Source organism: Pinus tabuliformis, chromosome 1_1 (genome assembly GCF_031772625.1).
Source record: "Pinus tabuliformis cultivar Carrire ecotype Pingquan chromosome 1_1, CPIR1, whole genome shotgun sequence".
NCBI classification, from domain to species: domain Eukaryota; kingdom Viridiplantae; phylum Streptophyta; class Pinopsida; order Pinales; family Pinaceae; genus Pinus; species Pinus tabuliformis.
Genome location: NC_142297.1, coordinates 807133246 through 807145639, shown reverse-complemented (window position 1 = coordinate 807145639; position 12394 = coordinate 807133246). Strand labels below are relative to the sequence as shown.

Genomic DNA, 12394 nt, shown 5'->3' with positions numbered 1-12394 from the left:
GACTCTTTTCCTACCTAGTGCACTCAAAACATTATGAAATTGAGCACACCCTAGACACTTGAAGTCCATCAAACAATTAACTAATAAGCTAAGATATCTACCTATTGAAATTACATGAACTATTACAGGATTGCATGTGTCCCAATGTCGATATAAAGTAATTACTCTATATCGACATTGAGATGTTAAGCTCCCATAACTGCCGCCGAGTCGACTCCCTTTACGGCTGCCAATTTATTATGGAAACCAAATCTGTCGCCGATTCCGTTAACCATCTGCCACCCATTCCAAAAATTATGGAAACCATCTGCTATTGATTAATTTCTTGTTGGGAGCTCCTGGAGTGGTCCATTACTCCCACTACAGTTCTCTACCATGTTGTGTGGAACACTTGACACATAGCCAAATAAAGCTTGATGGAAGCTTGGCTATAAATATTTATGTTTGGTCCCCAAGCTCACTAACTCAATCCCTTTCAGTGTTACACCATCAAATCAGAGTGAGCAGAGCTTGGAAGTGTCACACGGGTGAAAGAAAAAGTCTGCAGGTTGCCTTCATTCAATCTCATAGATTTTCTGATATTGTCATATTTGGTGAATCGCATGCTCCCGGAGATATACTCTCTGCCAAGATCGAACTTTCAATATGAGACACATGCAATCCTCTGTACAGAGCATGTAATGGGAACAACCTCCCATAATTATAAAAATAAAAAATAACAAAAATAAATATTACAATTATTCTAATCCAAATTACCACTATATGTAACTCCTTGGTATCAAAATGTCTCGGGGAGTTTTCACCCATTACAACCCTGATAGCGACTTTTAATATCAAGGAAGAAGTGATCACACCAGTTGCATGTACTTTATGGAAATGAGTGATAACGTATAAAGGTGAGTTAGGTATTGTAATTTCATACAAATTAAAAAAAAAACCGAAAGGTTTTTGTTTTTCATACAAATAAAAAAAAAAAACTGAAAGGTTTTTGTTTAATTAACAAGGGATGAATTTACAATGTCATAGTGTAAGTTTTTCTTGTTTTTGAAACTATAGGAAATTATATCTAAGTTTGGTGTAAAAAAATACATCACACCATACATCATATGTATAGAAATGAGATTTTTGTATGTAAAAACCATTTCAAGAAGAGGTGGGATCATGGCCCTAGCTGGACCCCTCCGACACTTGGTTGGCTCGAATGTGGAAGTGGGTGGTTATCGCGAAGCTGAAATGTTTTGTTTGGCTCCTGGTCCGCAATCACATCCTTACTTGGGATAACCTGAACAACAGAGGATTTTAAGGCCTAGCATCTGCTCCTCTAAATCTGATTTAGAAGATGTTGCTCATTTGTCCCTGAAGTGTGTCCCTTTGCTCTAGTTGTCTGGGAGAGTGTAACTTCCCTCCTGATTTGTCAACTTTTGGACAGACAATCCATCATAGATTACTTACAGGGCTGGTTTACCAGATATCTAGAACTTAAAACTCTCTCCTATATATTTTTTTGGGAAATTTGGTGTTGCAAGAACAAATCTATTTTTGAAAATTTGTCCCCAAATTTGCATGCTACTACTGCCCGAATTGTGAACTACTTCATGGAGATTGGCCCTTGTAAAGCCAGTGGCTGTAGGTGTCGTAGGGCACATATGCGCCTTGACAATGTCTACCCCATTGCCTTTTTTGACAGTGCCTCGGGTGGTGGGGAGTGTGGATGCGGGGCTCTAATTTCTCTTTGCTCATTCAGGACTCATCAATTCTTTTGGTTAGGGGCCTTGGGCTCCAATACTAAAGTAGAGGTTTTGGCCCTGTAGAGTGCCCTTAAATGTGTCTTGTGGTTTGCGGTGGACAAAATTATAGTGGCAAGAAATTCAAAAGTGACCATTGTGGGAGAGCACAGTCTTGTTGTGCCGTCACTATCCCACTAGCTCCTACAAATCCGAGCTATGAAGACAAGATTCCGCTCCATTACTTTCTGCGAGAGCAGAATTCTCAGGCAAACCTACTTTCCAGAAGGTGGTCTCTGTCATGCCTGGACAGATCAGGCTGGAATGCCTTTATCGGGGATCAGTTACCAGCTCTGGATCCTTTGCTTTCACGTGATGGAAGGTTTCTCTTGTTTGCTTCCCGAGGCAAAATGACTTAGATGCTCTGTTTTATTTTTTATTAGCCTTGGCTTTTGCTACACAACTTGATGGTCTCTTGGGATGCTTTCTCTGGTTTTTTATTTTACCAGTTGGGATTCTGGCCCTGCTTTGCGTTCTATTAAAGGACAATCTATGAAATGGGAGGAGATTTTAAAAGCTTTCAGTGATGGGTGGCAAACACAAAAGGAGGTCAAAGAGTGTACCAAAGAGATTAGCAACATGTTATCCATGATGGATGTAGGTGCAGACCAATTTGCAGGTGAGGTATTCATTAAGTTCCTCGGATTGCATCAAGAACGTGGTATTCATATGCCCAAACCAACACGGACGTGAGGGATTACATTTCTGTACAGAAACATTTTTTCTCATAACTTACTTCGATAATTACTAATAACCCATCAAGGCAGTAACTAACAATGAAATAAACACTTCCGATGGCATTTCATGATGGAATCGACATTGGTATTTATAAAATTACAGAGATTGAGATATCACATTGACAATGAAATACAAAAGTCAGATTTAGAATAAAATCCTTGCATGCACAAATTTGAAATCTAATATCCCGAAAATAATGAATGATGTCAGTCCTATATAATCAGATAAGAAATTATCAGTGGTGAGTTCAGATATCTCCGTTGTAGTCTAGTTGGTTAGGATACTCGGCTCTCACCCGAGAGACCCGGGTTCAAGTCCCGGCAACGGAATTTATGCTTTTCGACGCTTAATATTTTTCAATGTTCTTGGGATCGACGGAAATGTTCTACAAAATATATAATTAGAGAAATAAGTTTAAGGAACAAATGTTGACCTTAGAATTTATGTTTTTCGGGGTTTAATCGTTTAAAATGTTATCGGATTAGAAAATCAATAACGGTGATTTTCTAGAATGAAATTAGATGCGTTTAAGGAACAAATGTTGAAATTAGATGCACTTGCCGGGGATCGAACCCGGGTCCAATATTGAAGAAGAGATTTAGAAAAGTAACAGCAGTGATATTCTAAAATGAAATCGACTGGAGCATTCTGCAGAAGAGATTTAGAAAAAGGAAAAACGGGTGATATTCTAGAATGAAATTAGATGCGTATAAGGAACAAATGCTGATATTGTAAAATGAATGGATGCAATTGGCGGGGATCGAACCCGGGTCCAGCAGAGAAGAAGAGAATTAGAAAAGGAACAGGGTCGAACCCGAGCCCAGCAGAGAAGAAGAAAATTAGAAAAGGAACAGCGCTGATATCCTAAAATGAAATTAGACGTATTTGGCGGGGATCGAACCCGGGTCCAGCGGAGAAGAAGAGAATTAGAAAAGGGTCAGGGTCGAACCCGAGTCCAGCAGAGAAGAAGAGAATTAGAAAAGGAACAGCGCTAGATATCCTAAAATGAAATTAGAACATCTTAGGAATATCCCTAGATCCACGTGTTCGTCATCACCCACCCACTTGTCTTCATGCGGAATAAATATTCCTCCACCTAGAATTCCTTCACTTAGGCAAGATCACTCATGACTCTCCTCCTCCTTAACTACTATACTACGTTGTGTCCTCACATGATCTGATTCATCAACCTCCTGGCCTCCCTCTTGTATACATTAACATTGTATTCCGCACACGCCATGCCCATAATGTGGAGCATCCCTCCTCCTTTGTTGGGTCTCCCGCTCCATGCTCCATCTTGCATTTCCACTCTTATGACTCTTCTGACCTTTACTTACAACATTTCCCTCCAATTTTCCATAGCATAACTGAATTGGAAGCAGAGGAGATGCACCATGGTGGGAACATGATGATGAACCTTTGAGCTCTTCGCAATCTCCTCACCCACCACCTCCTCTCTCAAGAATGGGACTCCTCTAATGTTGCTAGAAGAATTACATACATCAATTCCCGCTCCAACCACCTCTACTCCTCCCTTCGCCAACTCTCCCATGACCTTGGTGTTGTCTTCCCTCCGGATCTCCCCTCCTCATCCTCTCTTGGTCCCTCTACCTCAAATTTTCTCTCTCTTGGCTCTTCCTCACCATCCACCATCTATGTTGTCGAGCGTAATTCCCCTTCTAGTGATTTACAGAACACCCCTCTTCATTCTATGGACATGAAACTCGCAGACAACAGAGTCTCTCCCCCTTCCCCCAGTCCATACAACTGTTACATATTGGAATAACTACCCAAAGTTGGCCCCTCTAGTATTAGAAGCACATAGGTTGCTGGTCTTCGAAGGGAAAAGGTTGCTAATATTGGCAGTGTAGAGATTGCTAGTCTTGGAAGCACTAGTCCAACCAACGAAGGACTAGCACATCAACAGGAAGTCCGCACTTTCTCCGAATTACATGGTGCCAACTCAGCTTAACCAACTCCACTATGTTTATGGTTTTGTCATTAGTATTTATTTTCACTGACTTTGTCAACTTGTTTTGTCTTTATGTAATAGTTAGAACAACGGTTAGGGCTCTCTTTCATTGGCCCTGCTCGACTCTCTTGTTTTGGTCTTATCAATCTCTTTTAACTATAATGAGGGCACTAATCTTCTTCTTCTTGGGAAAACCATTTGGTTTCCCCCTCTTAAGGAAGATGCTCTGCCTTCTATATCCTTCTATGGAGCCTTCGAGCCGTGACTCACCATGCTTATCTGCTTGTACTTTTTGGAAACCATTTTTGTTAATATAATGTAAATCATTTTCCAACAAAAAATATCCTAGGAAGTAAAATAAAGATTATTTTCTTTAATTAACATGGAAAATAAATAAAATTTAGTTAATTTACAGAAAAATTTATATGTTAGATACCTAATCCTTAGGGATTGAGATATATTATAAATCTATTTGTAAATATTAAGTTAGGATAAATATGAAGAGTCATAGGTGAATAGGAAGGGTCAATTAGGCCTTTTGGAGGATGAAACCAAAGGTCACTTCCTTTTGTATATATGCATGATATGAGTTAATGAAAATCATCCAAGCGAGGAGTTACTCATCCCCGCCTCTCAATGGTATGAGAGTGGGTTATTTTTTTAACTCCATGATTATCTCCTCATTTTCTCAACATTGGGTATTACTTTCTCTCTCCTACATGCAAAAACACCCCCTTGTCATATCTGAGATCTCTCTCTCTCTCCCAATTACTTCTCTCATTCGCATTCTTGCCTCTCTCTTGGACCTTGTTCATTGCAGATTCATTGTTACTTCTCTAAGCATTGTAGTAGTGGATGTTCACATGTGATATTTTTCCTCCAAGCTTTATAATAGTATATCCATTTGCATATCTACATTCATTCTTTTGGAACTCTATGATTTCCTTCCTTTGATCATTGTAGCAGTGGATACTCAACGTATTATCTTGAAACTTGGGAATCAACCTTGACACTCCAACTTCCTCGTTGTATTCCTTGAAGGGGAGTTTCTTATTATATTACTATGATTATGCATCTTCTTCCATGCTTGATACATAAAATGTTGAAAAATGTGCAACAAGAAATGCTAAATTTAGAATGTGCTAAAAATAGCAGTTTGGCCAGTGAGGTCATTGGTCACATTGGGTGAGAGGTGAAACTGCTAAAAATAAAAAGTTCTAAAAATAGCATTTCTGGGTCCCTTCCTATTTATAGCAGTCCTTAGTCTATCTATAGGAAGTAAAATTATTTTTGGTCTTAACAGCAGTTTAAAATATTAATTAATTAATCTCCATGAGTTAATTAATTATGGAAAATTAAACTTGAAGTCTTTGTGAGATCATGCAATTATTTTCTCCCTTGATTTAGGAATTTATCCCTTGATTAAAGGAGATAAGGTTCAGTTCTATAATGAGAGAATCAGTTGGCTTAGATCTAACTAGTCAAGTCCAGTTAGATTATTTTAACAAGTTGTTAAAATAATAAAATATAGTTTGTTAATGCGTGCATGCATGTGACAACTATTATTTTAGATAACCGAGGATTCACTCATGGATAACTGTTGCATGTCAGTTCTGTCAAAGACCCAGTTGAGATCAGATGGGGGACAGTGTACTATTAGATGCTTAACTATTTCTAGTAAGTAGTTTTTGCATGGTTGAGGAACTAGTGTTCTCAAGGAATACGTAGTTGGACCATTGGTTGTTTTTGGTAAGTTGGAATTAATAGCATATGCTTTTGCTATTATTTCCTAAGAAAACTACATAAGGACCATAGGGAAAGCCTATATAAACAGGGCTTGGGTGATTCATGAGACATATCTTCATAGTTCATTGAGAACTGAATAGCTTGAGAGCTAATTCTTTTTGTATTGTGAAGAGGATTTCCGCTTGATTGATAATACATGGTTGGGGTTTTATGTTGGTGCTTTCCCCTGGATATATCTTGTGTTATGTGTGATTATTTCTCTTGATCAGTGATTCATGTTTCTACTTGATGTTGCTCATGAATTCGATTATGCTTCCGCTTAATGTTTTGTAGAAGTAGAACAAGTATTATGCTTTAGGACATTGCATATATTGGTTTGTTCTACAGGTGAAATTTCTACATGGTATCGGAGCTAGCTGATTTGTAGAAAAATTTCTACATGGTATCAGAGCTAGCTGATTTGTAGAAAAATTCTACAAAATTCTACATGGTATCGGAGCACAGGTGATCAAGCAAGAACAATATACTAGCAGGAGGAATTCGAAGTTTCTTATTCTTGATATAGATCTCAAGTTCTTATCACATCTATTTCATTGATGGCATTCAATGGTTTGAGGCTTGAGTATGCCCTTGATGGTAGCTCAAACTATATAGCTTGGAAGGATCACATGGAGGCAGTTTTGGAAGATAATGGTCTTAAGGATTTCATTGATCAAGAAGTCCCTAAGCCTACTGACAAGACTGAGCTGGTGAAATGGGGTAAGTGTGTGGCTAGAGCTAGGAGAATTCTCTTGGAGGGAGTGCGAGATCACATTGTCTCGAGCCTCCATGGGAAGGAGACTCCGCATGCAATGTGGAAAACATTGAAAGATTTATATCATAATAGCAGTGTTCAGAGGAAGCTGGCAATGAAGGACAAACTTCGAAAGATCAAGTGTGAAAGGGATGAGATGATCTCTATGTATCTGACCAAGCTCATCACATGCAGGGATGAGCTTGCAAGTGTAGGGGTCGTGACATCGGATGAGGATATGGTGAGTCTAGCACTCACCATAGTCCAATGAATATGATCTTGTAATGTCTACTTAAAACTTTAACCAAAAGCAATGAAACTAGTGTTATGTAAGTAGTCTACCTCCACTTGTAAAATAGTGTAGTGGTAACGTAATAGTGTAGACAAAAGGGGTAAAAGAGGAGTAAACTCTGGTAAAAACAATAAAGAAGTAGGTGTAAATAACACAAAAGTAGGGACCAACACCTTGCATAATCATTTGTGGCATAGATTGGACACTTGTCTTAGGTGTACTTGGAACCGGTTGTTGGACAATTATTTGCACAGTAGGCTGAACAGATGTTTGAGGAATACTCTAGACAGGTTGTTGAACATATACTTTAGGAGTTCCATGGACATGTTGTTGAACAAGTTTTTGTGATATAGTTTGGCTAGTAACTTAGACAGGTTAATAAGCAGGCACTTGTGGAGTATATTAAATAGTCTATTGAACATAAGGAGGGTTCCAAATAGTACTCCCCATTCTTGGAAATGGAGCGCCAATAAAGGGTTGAGATATAGCAAATTGACTTGGACTCACCTAAGGTTTCTAACCAAGATTCATATAAGTTACAGTAATATACAATCCTACAAACGAAAGATAAATTTATCCAGGAGGTTTCCCTCTAGGAGGAACATAGGATTGTTCCCCCCCCAGCTGGATAGTAAATCCTAGTTGGAGTCAGTTGAGGAGTACAGGTGTTTCCGAATAACATATTAATGTATTGATCTGATGCCAAAGGTGTTTCAGACATGAAAGTCATGTTCTAAGAAGTAATTTCTACATTACTAGGTGTTAAACTAGATGAGATTCCATAAAACCAAATAGAAACTTGAGAAGGAGTGGCTCCCGAAAAATTTCAGTGAGTGATTGATACCCAACAGGAACCGAAGGTCAACCATATAGGAATGACTTCAAAGATCCTATAAACATAGAAGTGACAACAGGTTGGCTAAGTTATGTGATGATAGGAAAAGACAAGATTTGACTTATAGGAGAAGCTTTTGACATGATTCACCTAGGTGTAAAATCAAAAGGAGTGCGTAAACAAGGAATAACTTGACCTAAAAAATTTAATGGAGTCAAATACCAAGGATCTGGTCGAAAATGTTCAAAAGGAAGAGCTTGAACAATTAATGAATCACCAACAGTAAGAAGAGGATATATAGGATTTTCCCCTTCTCCTTCAGTAATATCTTCAATGCTTAGAAGAATGGGAGGTAGACCAGTTGTAACAATAGTTCTTCTAGATGAAAGTAGTAGAGGGGTAGGAACTATAGCAACTGAAGGTGATTCAGGTTTAGAAATGTTAGATTTAGGTTCCTCTATGCTTGATTCAATAAATTTTGTTTCTAAATTTCTACCAATCTCTTATTCACTCTGAATGATCTCAGGTTCTAAAGTTTCAGTAACTTTAGGTTCAAATTGCATTGTTTTGGACTCTATCCTTTGTGGTTGAGTTACTTTAGATTCTACTATTTCAATTTCTACAACACCAGATGTTTTAGGTTGGTCTGACGTTCCATATTCTGCTGATTTTAATTTCTCTTCTTTGATTTTTTCCAATTGACTAGTTGTGTATTGAGGGGGTAAACCTTGGATTCTATGTGAATGTGGTGAGCACCAGTATTGTAGCAATAATGCTGCAACTCTTGGGTTTCCTACTTTACTCTTATCAACCTGGTAGTTCGTAACAAACTTGGAAGCATTGGTGCTATATGCACAAGTACTAGTTCTTACTGTTGGTTGTCACTTGGTCAGCCGGCGCAAGATCACTAGGAGCTCAAGCGAACTTCTATGGATTCCATAAGAAGCTCTATACGTGATGAAATGAGAGAAAGGTTACTCTATAGATGCTACTCTAACTGGAGAAAGGAGAAAGACTGAAATGTAAAGCAAACCTAGTAAATCCTAATTAACCAACTAATTCTACTTTTGTAGAAAGCATTATGAAAACCATGAAAGGAATGCCATTACCTATTCAAGGAAGTAAAAAACATCTAACTATGCTATTTCTGGAAGTAAATAAGCAAAAAACATATTTCTAGATTTTTATGTATTTTTATGTGAAATTGACATGCATGTAAATTTATTGTGTGTGAGTGTGGTAGCGAATAGGTGGCGCTGGACGACGATTTTTGTACTTGAGGGGATGTAGGATGGTGTGGATGGGTCCTAGGAGGTCTCAGGTGGCCTTATGGAGGCTTTTCCCACATTGAGCCTTCAAAAGAAAGCCTACAGGAAAATCTACAAGAGGACACAGGAAATCTACAGGAGGACACAGGAAATCTACAGGAGGAAAAACAACATTCTACAGAAGGCCTACAGGAGGAGGCCGAGAGCAGTTTTCACTGTTTTGAGGGTGTGAGAGGGGGTGAAAAAGGTGGATGAAGGTTGGAATGAGGTGTTAGGGCACCTATGGTCTACCATGAACCACCAGGAGAGAGAAATATGATTGGATTTGCTTAAGGAGAGAGGAAGAAGTTCTATTGAGGTGAGACTTGGGTGACCTGTAGGGCATGGATCAAATGGAAGATGTGATGGATGATAGGCTAACCTAATGCTAGAAGAGATCTGCTGCAAAGGAACTGACAGTCAACCAATAGGATCAAACAAGCAATGAAATGAGTGCATCTAGAAAAACAGAGTTTTGCATCAAACTAGTCTAAACTATGATCTATGAAAGGAAATGCTAAGAAATATTGTAGGAAAGGAAAGCATGAAAGAATACTATTGTAAATCAGGAAATAAGCATGATGAAGAAGATCTAAAGTGAATAAAGACTGGACTCCTTCTAATAAGTTGCAAACACTAGAAGTCCCATGGAGGAGGAAAATCTGTGTTTTTGGGGCATCAAGTGGGTCTTTTCCTCAAATCATGGTCCTGAAGGGAGGAAGAGAGGCCAAGGCACTGTTGCTAGCCTTTTGAATCTTTGTTAATCACTGTTTAACCTGCTACAAAAAGCAAAAATGGAAGACAACTACTAAATCATTAAAAGCAACCTATTCTTAACCATAAAAGAAATACATCTAACAACAACCTAATCTATAACTGAAATAAAACATACAAATACAAGTAAAGAGGAGCTTGGTTGCTTGGATTGGGCCCTAACCCAAGAGTTTCAGCCCTCTGAGGTAACTCGGTGCTAATTCAATAAGGATTCCATCTTTATTTCCAAAACAATTGCAAGATTACATGAAACTGTCACAAAATAATAGGCTCGAAGTTGAGTAGAGTTTACATAATCAAAAATCCAAAAAAAAACTAACCCTAGTGAGGCCCTAGGCCTCTCTACTTATACAAATGAAGCTACCAACAACTTCCTTAAAATCATGGAGGCTTGGCTCCCAAAACTCGAGATAATCATCAGTCATCCTTCACTTGCTCAACTGCCTCCTAATGCATGATTCAGCTGCTTGTACTTCGAGCTGAATGAAGGGGAATTCGAAGTGAGGAGTAATAAATGAGGGGGATTCCCTCCTATAAGTCCTCTCCTTTGTCCACTTCAAGCTATTGCTGCCATTTGTCCACTGGATCCTTGACTTTGACCTCAAAAATCATCAATAATCTACATTAAATACACATTAGACCACATGGCACAATAACTAACTCAACTCACTCTATAAGCATAAATGTAATCAGAAAATCATGTAATAAGCTAAGAGAATGGTTGATTTGACTAGGTTAGGAGGTAAAATGAGCCCATATAATTACCCATTTATGAGGCTCATCATCACCCCCCTACTGAGAGTGTTTCTCATCCTTTGAGCAACTTAGTCCATTTCCTCATCTTTTATGGCACTGGTGGCCTCCCTAGCATCCCAAGCTTCTGATGTGGTCTGCTCTTCCTTTTCATAGCATTCTGCCTTCCTGTTTATCTCTTCCCACTGCTCCTCCTCTTCTTCTTCTCTTCTGCCTTCCAGCATGCCTAACAACAGTGGGGGACTCAATTTGAGGCCAATCCAGTTGACCTTCAACCTCTGCATGGAGCGCTTGTACATTGGAACTCTTCTTAATGCCTCCTTCATCCTCATGGGGGAATGATATTCCCTGATCTATAGATTGTGTGGTAAGGTGTTCCATCTCCTCATGCATGCATGCACACAGTCATCCCCAAGTAGCCTTTGCATATCCTCAAAGTGTGCAATGGCTTGTGCCTGATCACTTATATATCTAGGGGCAATCTGAGGATTATTGGCAAGCAGGTTGTGTGTGCTGATGAGTGCCATGGGATCTGATGGCTCAACTCTTATCATTAATGGCTCATTCTGCTCTTTTATCATCAATCTTCTTATTTCTGCTGCCCTCAACTCTTCATGGTTCATCCATGAGGCCATGGCCATTAGTTGCATGTCCCCTAGCCTAGCATTGGGGTCCCACACATTCATGTCTATGAGGGCCATGTTATGTAGGTAGAATTCTGCCATTTTTTCCTTATCCTCTGATGTGCTTTGGTCACACAGATCCATAAACTGCCTGTAATCTTGGAAGGGCATGGTGCCTCTTTGTGCCAAAGTCTTTATCTAGAATTGTAACCATTTGTCCTTGAGATATAGGCCATAGGATTTTGCTGGTGTTCTACATTGCAATGCCTCCATGGATAAGTTGGCCATGCATGCCAGCTGAGTCTCCTTCTCTTGCAGCTGCCTCCTTAACAATTCATTTTTAGTTTCAACATGGCTCCTTGTAATTGCTTCCTTGTTTCTGATATCACTCAACTCTCTGCCCATTTCTCTGAGTTTGTTTTCCATATGGCCAACATCCTCAACTCCCTTGGATTTGGTTGTTTGAATCCATCTATGTGTTCTTATTCTCTCTTCTTCTAATTCAAAGAATAGTGGAATTACAAACTTTTGTGGAATTATCCTTCCTCCCTCAAGTAGATTGTAATAGGAAGCCAGACTAGGCTGGGGATCAGGTTCTTGTATCTCTGGTTCTTCCTTCTTCCCCTGTGGCTATTCTTCTATCCTTTTCTCAAGCCATTGGGTCTCCTGTAGTTTTGACAGTGTTTCCTGTAGAACTATCTAAGCCTCCTGTAGGACTAATTTTGGGTCCTATAGTACTACCTTTTCCTTCCATGTGGAAGATCTAGGAGTCCCCCT

The 12394-nt window shown here is 39.1% G+C and overlaps 1 non-coding gene across 1 annotated transcript; it reads left to right on the top strand.

Annotated features, from left to right (window-relative positions):
* Positions 1–2778: 2778 nt before the first annotated feature.
* Positions 2779–2851, top strand: TRNAE-CUC (transfer RNA glutamic acid (anticodon CUC)). The gene has a single exon. It is a non-coding gene; the product is annotated as a tRNA-Glu (tRNA).
* The last annotated feature ends 9543 nt before the right edge of the window (positions 2852–12394 follow it).